This window comes from Balaenoptera physalus, assembly GCF_965194825.1.
Source record: "Balaenoptera physalus genome assembly, chromosome: 9".
Taxonomy (NCBI): domain Eukaryota; kingdom Metazoa; phylum Chordata; class Mammalia; order Artiodactyla; family Balaenopteridae; genus Balaenoptera; species Balaenoptera physalus.
This window is the reverse complement of record NC_138888.1, coordinates 78,036,121-78,051,606: the sequence shown is the minus strand read 5'-3', so window position 1 is coordinate 78,051,606 and position 15,486 is coordinate 78,036,121.

Genomic DNA, 15,486 nt, shown 5'->3' with positions numbered 1-15,486 from the left:
GAAGTCTGCCTCAGCCTCCAGCTATGATTTATAATATCACTATGATTAATAGTATATTTAGGTTGATGGATGGTGACATGTGGTATAAAACTGATAGGGGTGCAATTTTGTCATGTTGATAGCATCAGGTCTGCTGTTCATGGGATGCCTCGTGTGACTTCAGGCACTCAGAAGTGAAATGGGGAAAGTCCTACTTTTGTGACAAGGGCGATTGTCATGAGGGTGGATGCTGCTGGATTAAAGATTCTTGTTATTCATTGTGCTCTTTGAACAGAGTATATTAGATTAATGATAATAGCCATTATAAGTAGTATTGATGTGGTGGACTGTTTTAGGAAATATTTGTTGGATGCTTCTGTAGCTTATGGGTTCATGTTTTTTTGTTAGAATGGTAATACCATTAACCAGTGTGAGCTTGTTATACAATTATATTTCCTGAGAAAATGGTCAGTAGAATGATGGTAAAAACAATGAGAGTTTATTAGCACAGGAAGGATATACAAAAATATTTTGGGGGTACGGGCCTGAAGCTTACTTAGAGAACTTTACTATATAGCATGTGGTGTAATGTGGTAGGTAGCATGGAGAATGTAAAATTTTTAGGAAGAATTCAATTCCAGGAATAAGAGCATTGAAACCTCTATGATTTACTCTATCAAAGAATCTCTTTTGTCAGACATATTTCTTAAATTTGTGGTGGGTTGCCTGGTATGATGACAAGTAGTGAAATCTCTCATATACATAAGGTTAATGTTAGTCGTAAAAAACTTTTCATAAGAGATGTATGCGTTGATCATATCAAAATTGTAGGTAGGAGGCTCAAATTCATAGAAAGGAGATTGTTAGATGTGTTTTAATGATGACTTGGGCTGTATATAATTCTGGCACCTAGGGATTGTCGAATGCTCCGAAAAATAGATTGCTGTGGAAATGTTTATTATAGGGAATTGACATATTCTCTAGGAGGGACGGGGTGAATGGGCCTGCTACATTTTCTACATTGAAGACTTATACAGGTTTTGATGCTACTTCCGTTAAATCAAGTGGGGCTTCATTGGATTTCTGCTACTGCGGAGATAATCAAATTCTGGGTAGGGGTCAGGAGAAAATGAGTCATCGGTGTTCTTGTGTAATAATTACTGTTGAAAGTGTAAATGATCCATTTATCAGTAAGACTGAGAATAGAATAACTGCTACATTACTTCATATGAGATGATTGTCTGTGCTATTGTTCCTAGAGCTCCAGTGAGTGTGTATTTTGAATGTGAAGTTCATCCAGATCTGAGGATGGAGTAAATGGCTAGGTGTGATATGGCTAATAGAAATAATATGCCTACATTTATATTAATTAGTGGATAAGATATGGGAAGAGGAATTCATGTTGTGAGAGCCAGGGTTAAGGCTAGCATTGGGGTTAAGGCTAGCATTGGGGTTAAGTCTAGCAAGAGAAGCCACCGCAATGAGAAGCCCGCGCACCGCAACAAAGAGTAGCCCCCGCTTGCCGCAACTAGAGAAAGCCTGCGCATAGCAACGAAGACCCAACACAGCCAAAAACAAATTAATTAATTAATTAGTTAACTATTTTAAACAAAAGTACTATATCCTTCTGTACAGCTTCTCTGGGAAGAACAGAGAGATGGCGTAGGAGAGTGAGAAAGACCAATATTTAGTGCACATCTCTCATGCAGGTGCTCTGCTGGCTCAGATAGATTTATCCCCACTTTACAAAGGAGGAAATAATCTCAGAGAGGTTTAGTAATTTTCCCAAAGCCAAACAGCTTTGGAGTGGCAGAACCAAGATCTGAACCAAGTCTGTTACCTTCAAAGCCTAAGTCCTCATCACAACAAAACTCAATTAATATTTACATTTATCGAATTACATGGCAACCTGGGGAGTTCTTGGCACAATCCTGAATAAGAGTGAGAAAGAAAGAAATAGCATTGTTCCTATAGTCAACCCAAATTTTTGGAGCAGCTGCTAGATGCCTGGCCCTTTTTGGGGTTCAGCAGTGATCAAGACAGGAAGAGTCCTGCTTTCATGAACCACGTAGTGGGGAGGAGAGACGGGTGCAACTTGGGTGAGGGATTTCACCTTGCTGGACCTCTGTTTTGTCATCTGGAAAATGGGATGGGTGTTCCTCATTTTCTGGGATTGTCCAGCCCTCACATTCTCTGATTCCATAAGAAGCATTTGTTTTCCTGTTTCTTTCAAATTCATTCAGGCCGTGAGCTGTGATGAATGTTGTTAGCTGCTCCCCAAATCACTCTATTCCCACCCTTTTCCTGTGATCAGGTCTTTCCCGAAACATGACTCACAGTCAGTCAAGTCACAGAACCGAAGGGGCACCCAGCAGAAAAATCCCAACCCTTGCTTCCCAGGAGCTCTGCGGTCTACCTGCCAGGTAAACTTAACTCACCTGGCACAAGGTGGCCATCCCTGGTGTCACATCAACATGATCTCAGGCACAAACCTCCTTGTTTTTCCATTTTGTCTTGAAGTTACTTGTTGAAACAACTGCACAAATATGACACAGATATAAAATCAGGCATCTTCTGCCCCCAGTGCCTACTAATAAATGATTTTCTGCCACTTTAATGATAAAGATAGAACATTTCAACATTCTGCTACCCTTATTATTTGTCATTTTTGTTGATATTTCTATGGACTACATCTTTCAATATTTTAACAATGGAACATTTATTTAGGGTGTTCCAGACCCAGCCTTTAGTGGTAAAGGTTTTGTTGTTATATTTCTATTATGTTTCCTTTAAAAATCATTATCCTATTTAAATGGATTAAGTCAATTCTATAGGCATTTACCTTATGATATTGATGAAATTGATACATAGAGGGCAGTAGTACAAGTTGATTGGACTTGAGAACCTCTATTAGCACAGTTAAGTATAAATATTATCTATATGTAAACCAAAGTACAGGCCGAGTGAGATTCTCTGACTTTTTTCCACTGTCTGCCCCTCAAGCCTGTGAGAAATGGAATAGTTCTTGCCCTATCAGTAAACAAAGGATGTCACAGTCTTCAGCACTTGCAGCCCTCCAATGTGAGCCGGCGGGCCCTGAGGCACTCAGGATATGCAAATACAGAATGCAGGCCCCAGAGAGCTGAGGTGCATATCAAAGGAAGGAATTCAGTGAGCCCAGGCAAAGAAAAGCGCCGCATTCCTCACCTTGGGAGAGCTGGTTTTCCTTAGTTAACAATCACCTTTTGATGTTCCCCATTACCTGCGCCAGTTCCCTGCCCTGTCCCCTCCCCCCGGTACTTTAGCTCAGGGAGGAAGGAGCGCAGAGGGACTCGGCTGAATAAGGGGCCTGTGCGCCTCGGGAGGAGTTTTCAGCTGCTTTCCCCGCAGTCGGGAAGAGGGGTGCTGAGGCTGCAGCCGGACCCTGTGCCTCCCTTGCCCCGTTTCCCCTCAGGACGCTCAGGCCGACCCCCTCCTCACGCCCACCAGGCCTCGCGAGCCAGGACGAGGGCAGGGGCGAGAGGAGGGACCGAAGTTCCCGGGGACCAGACGCTGGAGGCCGCTCTTTCTGCACAGCAGCGGCGGGTGGCAGCGAACCCCTGCCCCTCAGAAGCTGGTCTTGTGCTGCCGCCCGGGCACCGGACAAGGCGGAGGGTCGGCGCCCACTTACCCGGCCCGCCGTCCCCGCGACTGTCATGGCTTCGGCCGCTGGGGCACCTCCAGAGCCGGCAGCCTCAGTGAGGTCGCCCTCCCCTCGGGCTCCGAGGCAGTTCCGTGAAGGCGGAGGGAAGAGACCCCGCCTGAGCCGGGAGTTCCAGCTCTGAGGAAACGCGGGCTCTGTTCAGCGCGCAGTGGGTGGGACCGCTCTGCCCCGAGGCCTTCCGGGAGGGAGCGGGGCGGCGGGGGAGGGAGCCGCCAGGAGCGCAGGGCCCCGTCGGGGGTCCTGGAGGGGCGGCCTGGCCTGGGGGCCACGCCCACTGTGGCCGCAGCCCAGGCCTTTTTCCTGGAATCCTACACAAAAAAATTAGAAAGATACACAGTCTATAGTAAATATTCACAAATGATTGTTGCTGCTGTGCTCACTATTCTATTAAAGGTGTAAAATCCATAAAACACTTTAAGTTCAAAATTAAATATGAATTTTTACCTTTCTTATTATGTCCCTGATATTCACAGTTGTGGTTAATGAATCAGAGACTGTGGCATCACTAGTTAAAAATGAGCTTGTTAAAAATATAGAACTCAGGCCCACCGGACCTACTGAATCACAATCTGCACTTTTACAATCTCCCCAGTGTACTCGTGTACCCATGAATAGTTGAAAGGTACATTTTTACCTCGACAGGTCTTTTCTCTATGAGAAATACACACATTTTATCCAGTTTGATATAAATAAAACACTCAAAAATGCATATGCCTGTGTTGAAACCATCATTTTATCATTTCTTTTCCAGACAAGTATAGTCTCTATACTGGTTTTGTGGATCACATGCCATACTCTTTTCTTGTAGTTAGAAATAAGGTAGAGCAAGTTACTTTGTAAAAAAAAAATTATATATATATATATATATATATGTATGTATTAGTGGATAATTGAAGACACTCTTCTAAATTAAAACCTTCTCTTAACTTGCTGTTTTCTTCTTGGGTCATATTATGAGCTCTTCCCGTGGCCACATGGCATGTGTACGTTTAATTTCAGGGACTGCTGACATTCCAGGATGTGGCCATAGATTTCTGTCAAGAGGAGTGAGAATGCCTGGACCAAGATCAATGGGAATTGTACAGGGATGTGATGTTAGAGAAGTATAGGAACCTGCTCTCCTTGGGTGAGGATACCTTCCTTCCAGAATTCCTTATCCAACCACTGGGTTTGCAGTCCTTCATTTGTAGAATGTCTCCTGGAATCTTCTGCTTCCTACAATAGGGTTTCAGATTGCAACGTTTCAGGAAAGATTGGGAGTTTGTGGGTATAATTTTTCTTATTCTTTTAAAATTGCAGCCTCCCTTTTAATATACTTTGTAACTGCTTGGGATGTGTCTATATGAACTGTGTACTATATGCTTCTGTTGTAGTCCTTACAATATTTCATTGTCTTATTTTCTCTAACAATTTTCCATGGATTCTTTGGGCTTAAGGTATATTAAAAGGGAGACTGCGAATCTGGGACTTCCCTGGTGATGCAGTGATTAAGAATTCGCCTGCCAATGCAGGGGACCCGGTTCGATCCCCGGTCCGGGAAGATCTCACATGCCACGGAACAACTAAGCCAGTGGGCCACAACTACTGAGTCTGCACGCCACAACTACTGAAGCCGGTGTGTCTTGAGCCCGTGCGCCATTTATTTTTTGGAGAATAAAACCACTTCTGAGTGATTAAAATTTAGGCCAGCTAGTCAAAATGCTTTATCACCTGTTCTTCTAAAACACTGGTCAATGGAACAAGTTTTACTAGGGATAACAGTGTAATTGTATTCTGGAGTTCATATGGGCAATATGGTTTATGACCTTGATGCTGGATCACGACATTTCAACGGTATAACTGCTATTAATTGTCTGTTTGTTCAACGATTAAAGTCTCACGTGATCTGAGTTCAGACTGGAGTCATCCTGGTTGGTTTCTGTCTATTGCAGATTTCTTCCAGCATGAAAGGACAAGAGCAATACGGCTTCCTTTACAAAATGTCTTCAAACTAAATGATGATATAATCTACATTCAATTAATTTATACATACCCTACTGTAGAACAGGGTTCGTTACGCAGGCAGAATCCCGGTAATTATGTAAAACTGAAACTTTTTCTGCACTGGTTCAAGTCCTCTTCCTAAGAATATGTTTATAATCAACATTCTTTCACAAATTACCCAATTTAATTCACCATAGCATTCCTCATATTAACTAAATGGAAAATCCTAGGCTATATACAAATCCAGAAAGGGCCAAAAATCATCAGCCCCCATGGATGATTACAACCCATTGCTGAGGCATTCAAATTACTTATTAAAGAACCACTATGTCCATCAACATCATCAATTTATATATTATTGCCCCAAAGCTAGCCTTAACCCTGGCTCTCACAACATGAATTCCTCTTCCCATATCTTATCCACTAATTAGTATAAATGTAGGCATATTATTTCTATTAGCCATATCACACCTAGCCATTTACTCCATCCTCAGATCTGGATGAACTTCACATTCAAAATACTCACTCACTGGAGCTGTAGGAACAATAGCACAGACGATCATCTCATATGAAGTAATGTAGCAGTTATTCTATTCTCAGTCTTACTGGTAAATGGATCATTTACACTTTCAACAGTAATTATTACACAAGAACACCTATGACTAATTTTCTCCTGACCGCTACCCAGAATTTGATTATCTCCGCAGTAGCAGAAATCCAGTGAAGCCCCACTTGATTTAACAGAAGTAGAATCAAAACCTGTACATGTCTTCAATGTAGAAAATGTAGCAGGCCCATTCACCCCGTCCTTCCTAGAGAATATGTCAATTTCCCTATAATAAACATTTCCACAGCAATCTATTTTTAGGAGCATTCGGCAATCCCTAGGTGCCAGAATTATAGATTCTTTCATCTTTTAAATATAGTTTTTTTTAAAAAATAATTTTTATAGTTTTACTACCTTTAAACAAAATGTACTCCATTGCTGTGGAATATTCCTTCATAGGAGCGTGCATGGTTCATTTCTGCATCCGTCTGTGATGGCCTTCAGGTTCTTTCAGGTTTGGCTCCTGTGGCTGCACGTCTATGTCCGTGTGTCCTGGTGCAGGGCTGGTGGGTTTGTGTTCAACTGGGAGGAGCACTGTGGGTCTCCGTGCACGGACGTCGCTATCTGAGGCCCGATTGCTTCAGAAGTGGTTGCATCCCCCCGTTGCGTACCAGGCTTTCCATTGCTCCACATCCTGCTGATAATTGATACTATGTCTTTCATGTCTGCCATTCTGGTAGGTGTATGCACAGTATTTTGCTTATGGCTTTAATCCCTCTGTTGTTAGTGAAGTTGTGCATCTTGTGGTATTCATGGACTATTTCCTGTTGTTTTTTGAAAAGTTTTAAAAATTGTGGTCTGGTACACATAACGTAAAATGTACTATCTTAACCATTTTTAAGTGCACATTTCAGGGTCAAGAAGTAATTCACACTGTTGTGCAAACCTGACCACCATCATCCTCCAGAACTTTTTCATCTTGCAAAATTGAAACAGTCCCCATTAAACACTCACTCCCCATTGTCCTTCCCTCAGCCTCTGGCCCCCAACGTCCTACTTTATGTCCTTATATTTCCAACTGCTCTAGGGGCCTTGTATGAGTGGATCAAGCACTGTTTGTTTTTTTGTGTCTAGCTTACATCACTGAGCATAATGCCCTCAAGGTTCATCCCTGCTGCATCCTGTGTCAGAATTGACTTCCTTTTTAGGCTGAATAGCATTCCCTTGTATTGATGGACCGTGTTTTTCTTCTCCATTCATCCATTAGTGGACACATGTAATATCTACATTCATTTCTACTGTCATAATATTTGTGGAATAAACTCAGAAAGTCCTATGAATCAAAAGTCATTTGCCATTAACTTTTTTCTTAAACTTGTTGTTGTGGAAAACATCAAGACTAAGAAAAGGGAAAAATACATGTCAGCTTCACTTGTGTTCAGGAATTAATGCTTTACGGATTCACTTTATTCCCTGTGTGTGTGCTCTGCGTGTGCATGTGCCTGTTTGCATATATATGCTGTGCATGTGCATAGGTATGTGAACTTGCACACATTAGTGTGTGCATGGGCATATGGGTGCATGTGTGTTCACATGCTAGTGTGTGAATATAGTTGTGCTGTGCACGTGCATATGTTTGTGTGTGTGCTGTGCCTGCCTGTGCGCACACCTGTGTGTTTGCTGGAACCACTTGCAAGTTGGCTGCAGACTGAATTGTGCCCGAGATATATCCGCACGCAGCTGCTCTAACAATCCTGCGTAGCCACGTAAAGGTCACAGATCTCAGGGATTTAAATGGATGGAGCAGGATATCCAGACACAGAGTTTGTCTTCCAATGACTGTCACTGTCTTAGTAACATCCTTCACACCTTCTTTAAGCCCCATTCAGGGTCCAGTTTAGACTCCCATTACATTCAGTCACCTGTCCCAGGTCCCCTAAAGCAACAATGTCACCGTTGGAGAGCCCGGCCAAGGCTGGGGGTGCCCCTCCTGTTGGCCTGGCCTCCAGGCCCTGCCCTTGGCTCCTGTTTTCTCATATCTCAGCCAGGCCCCGACTTGGATCGGGCCGCCACCTCTTTCCTCACAGGGTCCCATCGCCCAGTCAAGGGGGTTCATTCTCCCCAAACACAGCATCAGGAGTCGGGGGCTGACAGTCCCCACTGGGTCTCCTTCATGTGAGACCCTGTGCTGTTGAAAGAGCAGGCACCCTGCCCTCGGGGGTGGGGGACTGGGGGGCGACATGCGGCCCACGATGGGCAGGCGGGTCTCCGGGTGGGGCGAGCCAGTGTGCAAGGAGTTCCGCGGTGGGTTCTCCTCTCCAACGGCTTCTGTGCCCCTACCTCTCCCCGTGCCTCCCCTCGAAGACAGCACGGTGCCCGGGTTGGGAACCATGGGAGCCGTCAGCCACCGCCCCCTCTACACACACACACACACGCACACGCACACGCACACGCACACGCTGCAGGGAAGCAGGACCTGAGTGCAGGTCTCTCAGCGGCCCTGAGCGCCCCGCCCGGAATCGGCCAGCCGAATGGACAGACCGGATCTCCCGGCCCGGACCATGCAGGACTCTCCTGACCTGGCTTGCAGTGTGGCCGCCTCCTTCTGGAAGCCTGGGAGGCTGGAATCAGGCCACTTCTTATCTGTCCTGGCAGCAGACTGGGCTGCACTCTAAGAAGTTAGTGGCTCGCCCGTGGATCCTGACCATCAGGTGGCCAGAGAAATTGGGAACATTTCTGTTTTGCCTGTTGAAATGTTTAATGACAAAGATTTTGTTCAGTTTCCTGATGTGGGTGTCCAAAGATGAGAGACCCATGTGTGTGATCTGTACCTCCTATGAGATCAGCCGTAAGCTAGTTGAAACATGATCAAGTTGTGTCTACATGGTAGATTTAGACCTCTGCATGTCCTGTCTACTGATTATGTTTAGAGCTGACCATGTGTTGTCTATAATAAGAAGATTTAGACCTGATCATGTTCTGTGTACGCTAGGACTATGGGGACCTGGGTAGAGACCCGGCCTGGCCTCAGTACTGGGAAGCTCCGTGCCTGCATCTGAATGTCAGTGCTTAGATGTCTGGGGTCTGGAGCTGAGGTGGGCTTGTCTACGTAACAGCCTCTCTTCTGAGTGTGGTGACCTGGTCCTCCCAAGGGTCAGTGCTATGGTCGGGGCCTTAGTCTTAATCCCTGCAAGGTTCACCTTCCCTGGGGCTCATGGAGAATCCTCAGGAGGACTACCTGGCAATAATTCCAATTTACCAGCACGTGCATGGTGCATAGGGAAGCAGGTTTAGCTGCTGAATTGATTGCAGGGCACGCAGATCGGGCAAAAGGCCGATGGGTGACAGCTGAGGCTGCTGCTGAGCTCTCCCTCCAGTCTACCGTCCCTACTCAGCAGAGTCCAGAGCTGCCCCTCGGCTTTCAGCCCTGCTGTCCTGTGAGCTTTCTCAACATGTAAGTGAGACGAGAAAGGACTGAGCATGCCAGCACCAGGGTCGTGTGTCCAACTCTAGTATGAAAGCTGTAAAAACAGTTAAAATCACACAGAACCAAAGTGAGAAGAGGAGGACTCCTCTGGGACAAGTGTGGGGAAAGGAGACCCACCTGACACTTTTTCCCATCCCAGGAGGTCCCAGGGACCCAGCTTGTTTCCACATTGGGGGAGCCCCCTGCAGAGCCATGGTGTCCTGACCAAGGGGACGTGTGACCCCAGGTGCAGGGTCTGGGGAGGTGAGGGCACCCTGGGACTGTGGACATGTGACCCAGGTGGAGGGGCCTGGGGAGGTGGGTCACCCTGGTGAGTGTGGATGTGTGGCCCCAGGTATAGGGTGCGGGGACTGTGTGGGTCTCACCTTACCTGCATGGGTCAGGATCACATGGATGGGGAGACCGCATATGCGCTCTTTGCCTGCAGTGTGTCCTGTCCCCTTTGAGATTTCCAACCTCTGCATTAAGGGTGTTGTCCTGATTAACCTGTGGTTCCTTTTCTTCTCTTCATCTTGTCACAATCATATTAGGTCAGGCATGTTTGAGTGGGTTGCTGCTCTGTGTTCCGGTGAGTGACAACACTTGGTCGTATCGTATTAATACTATAGCATATCATATGTCTAATCTATGGGGGTCACCACTGCCTGGGTCCCCCTGGACAGAGGTCAAGTGAGCACAGACTAGCCCCCCCTAAGAATGGTCTCCCATGTTCTCTGTGAGGGTACCGTGATGGCCCCTATGGTAGGGGACTGTGTCTGGGCCTCCGACATTTGTGATGAAGGGGAGTCGAAATGGAATCTCAATTAACAAGACATTATTTTAAGAATTTATTTTAAGTGAAATAAAACACACGTCACATACCCTTTACCATCATCACCGTTTTAAGTGCACGTTTCTGAGGCGTCAGATAGATTCACTTTCTCGTGGAGCCATCACCACCATCACTAGAACTTTTCATCTTGCAAAACCAAAATTCCACAACCATGAAAGTCTCATTCCCCATCCCCTCCCACTGCCCCTGGCACCGATATCCACTTCAGTCCCTGAGTTGTCGACTCCAGGGCACCCACTGGAGTGGAATCCTGCAGTGTTTGCTGACGGGTCATTTTGGAAGAGCTGACTTTCAGTCTGAAGCTCTGCCTGTTGGCATCTGAAGAATCTGCATTTAAGGAGAGGGTGTATGAGGAAGGGGGTGTCTGCGGGACAAAGGTGTCCGGGGTGCAGGTGAGCCAGGACCTGACCAGCTGCCTTTTGGGTCCTCTGGTCCCATCTCTTGGTCTGTGCCTCATCTGCATCATCACTGTCCCCGCTGGCACCGCTGGGGTGTTGTTGTCTGAGTGAGAGTCCCCTGGTGCCCCTGCTCTCCTCCCCTCCTCCTGCTGGTTGCGGAGGGAACTGCTTGCTGGGTGGTCTCTACTCCTGAGGCATGAAGGACCCTGTAGCATGGACCTGCAGACTGTGGGGTGTGGTCCCAAGAGCATGGGGCCCACATAGGACACGACATCGGGGCGTGACAAGTGCTAGGGCTGCCTCATCACTGACAGGGAATGTTGCCCAGATCCTGCTCCAGAGGGCGTGGTGGGTGGCCTGGGACCCTAGAGGCCCCATTCCTATACTGGAGCTTGGAGAGTGCATCCCCATGGGCTTCAGATTCACCCCATATCTCAGCCATATCCCTCTGTCCTGTCTTTGAACTCAGGAAAACGAGCTCTCTTGTCCACAACATAGGCCTGGTCCTCTTGATACAAGGTTTCTTTAAGTTAGGCGTCCTGGGATAGCAGCTCCTTTTAGGCCTGAGAAGGAACAACTCCGGAGTGTACAACAATTTCAGAGGAAACTAATATTCAATGACTATCCCTAACTACTCGGTTGTTGACTTCTATTAGTCATTATTCTCCTGGTTTTAGCTCTGATGTGGGGATTACAGAGGAGTCAACATTTAAATCTTCGTAATCTGTGTATTTGTAGCTTCAGTATCATTACTGACCCATAGTTTTTTACGGTTTGGGAAGAGTTATTGATTTCATGTATCATGTAAAGGATTCACAATGATGATAGGACAATTAAGATTACAATAATAGCTAGTAAATTGTTCACATTTTCTCTACCTGTGCATCTATTGTATGCATATGAGTTTAGATGTCAATATTAGTGAAATGATATAGAGGACTAGAGAACTTATTTTAAAAATCACTATTAATGTGTGATGAAGAAAATGTAAAAGTTCTTCCATAATCGGTGATGTTGTATCTTGAGAGCCTAGATGAAATTGATATGCCTTAGTCATATACAGGATTTTAGCCTATCATTTAACTTTGACAAAGCTACATCACTTTTTACTTTTATCTCATTTATTGAGGAAGACATAATTGTTATGGTGTTGGCTTGAAACTGGTTGAAAAGGACTTGAGTCCTTCCTTATTTTACATTTACATAGGTAGGATCTTGAAACGTAGGATATGGTGGAGGACATCCGTGTAACCATTCTAGGTTAGGAGTAGCAATTTCCACTGCTAAGACTTCTTGTTTAGACACAAATGCTTTTCAAAGTATGAAGATTATTAGCATTACTGCTGCTACTGAGATGAATGAGCCTAAAGACAAAACATTTCATGTTGTGTGTGTCTCAGGGTACTCAGACTAACGTAGTGACATCCCTGAGAGGCCACGAAAGTGCGGCAGGAAGTCATATTTACTACTACAAATATACTTGTGAAGTGAATTTTTGCTCATGCTGAGTTAACTGTATAACCTGAGAATAGTGGGAATCAGTGTAGAAAGCCTCCTATAATAGTGAAGACTGCTCCCATGGACATTAGGTCATGGAAGTGTGCTACTACATAGTATGTATCCTGGAGGACAATGTCTGGGGATGAGTTGGCTAAGATGATTCCTGTCAAACCACCTACTGTAAAAAGAAAAACTAAAGCCTAAATCTCATAATATAGTGGGAGGTCATATAGAATTACCTCCGTGAACAGTTGCTAACCAGGGACTTCCCTGGTGACGCAGTGGTTAAGAATTCGTCTGCCAATGCAGGGGACACGGGTTCGAGCCCTTGTCTGGGAAGATTCTACATGCCGTGGAGCAAAAAGCCCGTGTGCCACAACTACTGAGCCTGCCCTCTAGAGCCCGCAAGCCACAACTACTGAAGCCCACGCGCCTAGAGGCCGTGCTGTGCAACAAGAGAAGCCAGTGCAATGAAAGGGCCGCACACCACAACGAAGAGTAGCTGCCGCTCACCGCAACCAGAGAAAGCCCATGCGCAACAACCAAGACCCAACTCAGCCAAAAAATAAAAAAGAAAAGAAAAAGAAAAATTAAATAAGGAGTTGCTAATCAGCTAGATACTTTTACTCCTGTAGGGATAGAAGTAATTACGGTAGCTGATGCAAAGTATGCTCCTGAGTCCACAGCTATCCCTATGGTAAACATGTGATGGGCCCACAAGAGAACTCCTAAAAAACCAGTGGACATGACTCATACTATTCCCAGATAGCTGAAAGGCAATTTTTGTCCTAAATAGTATGTAATGATATGTGAGTTTATAACAAACCCTGTTAGGCCATGAATACAGACTTCAGGGTGAGCAAAGTATCAAAAGAGGTGTTGGTATAGGATTCGGTCTCCTCCTGCAGGGTCAAAGAAAGTAGTGTTTAGATTTCTATCTCTTAACAGCATGGCAATTCTGGCTGCTTGGACTGAGATTGGTAATTATAGTAATATGGCTATAGTTGGGGAAGATTAAACAAATAATGGTGTTTGGTATTGGGATATGACTGCTGGTTTTGTATTAAAGATTATAGTAATAAAAGTAATAATACCAAGAATTGAGGAGACACCTGCTAAATGTAAGGAGAAAGCAGTTAGGTCGACAGAGGCTCCTGCATGGGCCAGATTGCAGGCTAGAGCTGAATACACGGTCCCACTGGTACCAGAACCAGCTTCTACTATTGGTGATATGAGTAGGAGTAAGAATGATGGGGGAAGTCGTCAAAAGTTTATATGATTTATTGGGGGAAATGCTACTTCAGGTGTCCGAGTTATTAGTGGCTCAAGTCAGTTTTCAAAGCCTGCAATCATAACGGGTACAGCAATAAAGAAAATTATTACAAGTGCAGGGACTGTTATGACAACCTTACAGATTTGGGCATCTCCAAGTAGCGGTCCAGGTCAGCATAGCTCAGCCTGGATTAATATAATTAAGGTGCTGCCTGCTACTCCAGCTCAAGCACCAAATAATAAATGTAAAATGCCGATATCTTTGTGATTTGTTGAAAATAATCAGCAGTGTATGAACAGAGGTAAAATGACTGAGTTAGCATTAGACTGTAAATCTAAAGACAGAGATTTTACCCTCTTTCTGGCAAACCCTGTGGTGAATCAACAAATTTAATTGTAACTTCAGAGAAGCAGCTTCAATTCTGCCAGTGATTATCCTGCTCTTTTTTTTTTCTTTTTTTCTTTCTCAGATGAAGGAGAAGTAGACTGAAGCCAGTTGACTAGAGGATTTGCCTGTTAACTAAAGTTTCCTGGGGTTAAAACTCATCAATCTCGTAAAGATTTGGCTTCAATACAGTGTTTGCTTTACATTCAATTGATGTAGAATAAAGTCTTGCAATCCTTATTTTTAGGAATTAAGTAAATTTCACTTGTTTAGGGTTTTGAAAGCTCTTGGTCTGAACTAACCTAAATTCCTAGTCCAGCACCGATAGAATGGGTGTTGTGTGTAGTAACCGTGTGGGTATTATGATTGGTAATGATAGGAAGGTTATTTCTTTGTATGTTCAAATTGTTTTGTGTTTGTTTTGTTTAATGAAGGGAATATAGTTAGTGATGTGGAGTATGTTAGCTACAAGTAGAAATATATGCTGAGGACTGCTATGATGGCTATTAGTGTTGGTAGAATGATGTTGTCGTTTTTGTTATCTCTTGGATAATTATTCATTTGGGTAGAAAGCCTGATAGTGGTGGGCGATGTCCTAATGATACTATAATGGTGAGGAAAATGATTGTGATGGGAGGTGTTTTATCTCATGTGTGTGATAATGATACTCTTGTAGTACATGATCTGGGCATAAATAAGAAGAAGATAGTGTTATTATGATATAAATTAGTATGTTTAGGATTGTTATATTCTGAATATACATTATAATAGCTGTTATTCATCCTATAAGGGCAATTGATGAGGAGGGTGTAATACTTTCCAGGTGAGCATGGCGAAGTCTGCCTCAGCCTCCAGCTATGATTTATAATATCACTATGATTAATAGTATATTTAGGTTGATGGATGGTGACATGTGGTATAAAACTGATAGGGGTGCAATTTTGTCATGTTGATAGCATCAGGTCTGCTGTTCATGGGATGCCTCGTGTGACTTCAGGCACTCAGAAGTGAAATGGGGAAAGTCCTACTTTTGTGACAAGGGCGATTGTCATGAGGGTGGATGCTGCTGGATTAAAGATTCTTGTTATTCATTGTGCTCTTTGACCAGAGTATATTAGATTAATGATAATAGCCATTATAAGTAGTATTGATGTGGTGGACTGTTTTAGGAAATATTTGTTGGATGCTTCTGTAGCTTATGGGTTCATGTTTTTTTGTTAGAATGGTAATACCATTAACCAGTGTGAGCTTGTTATACAATTATATTTCCTGAGAAAATGGTCAGTAGAATGATGGTAAAAACAATGAGAGTTTATTAGCACAGGAAGGATATACAAAAATATTTTGGGGGTACGGGCCTGAAGCTTACTTAGAGAACTTTACTATATAGCATGTGGTGT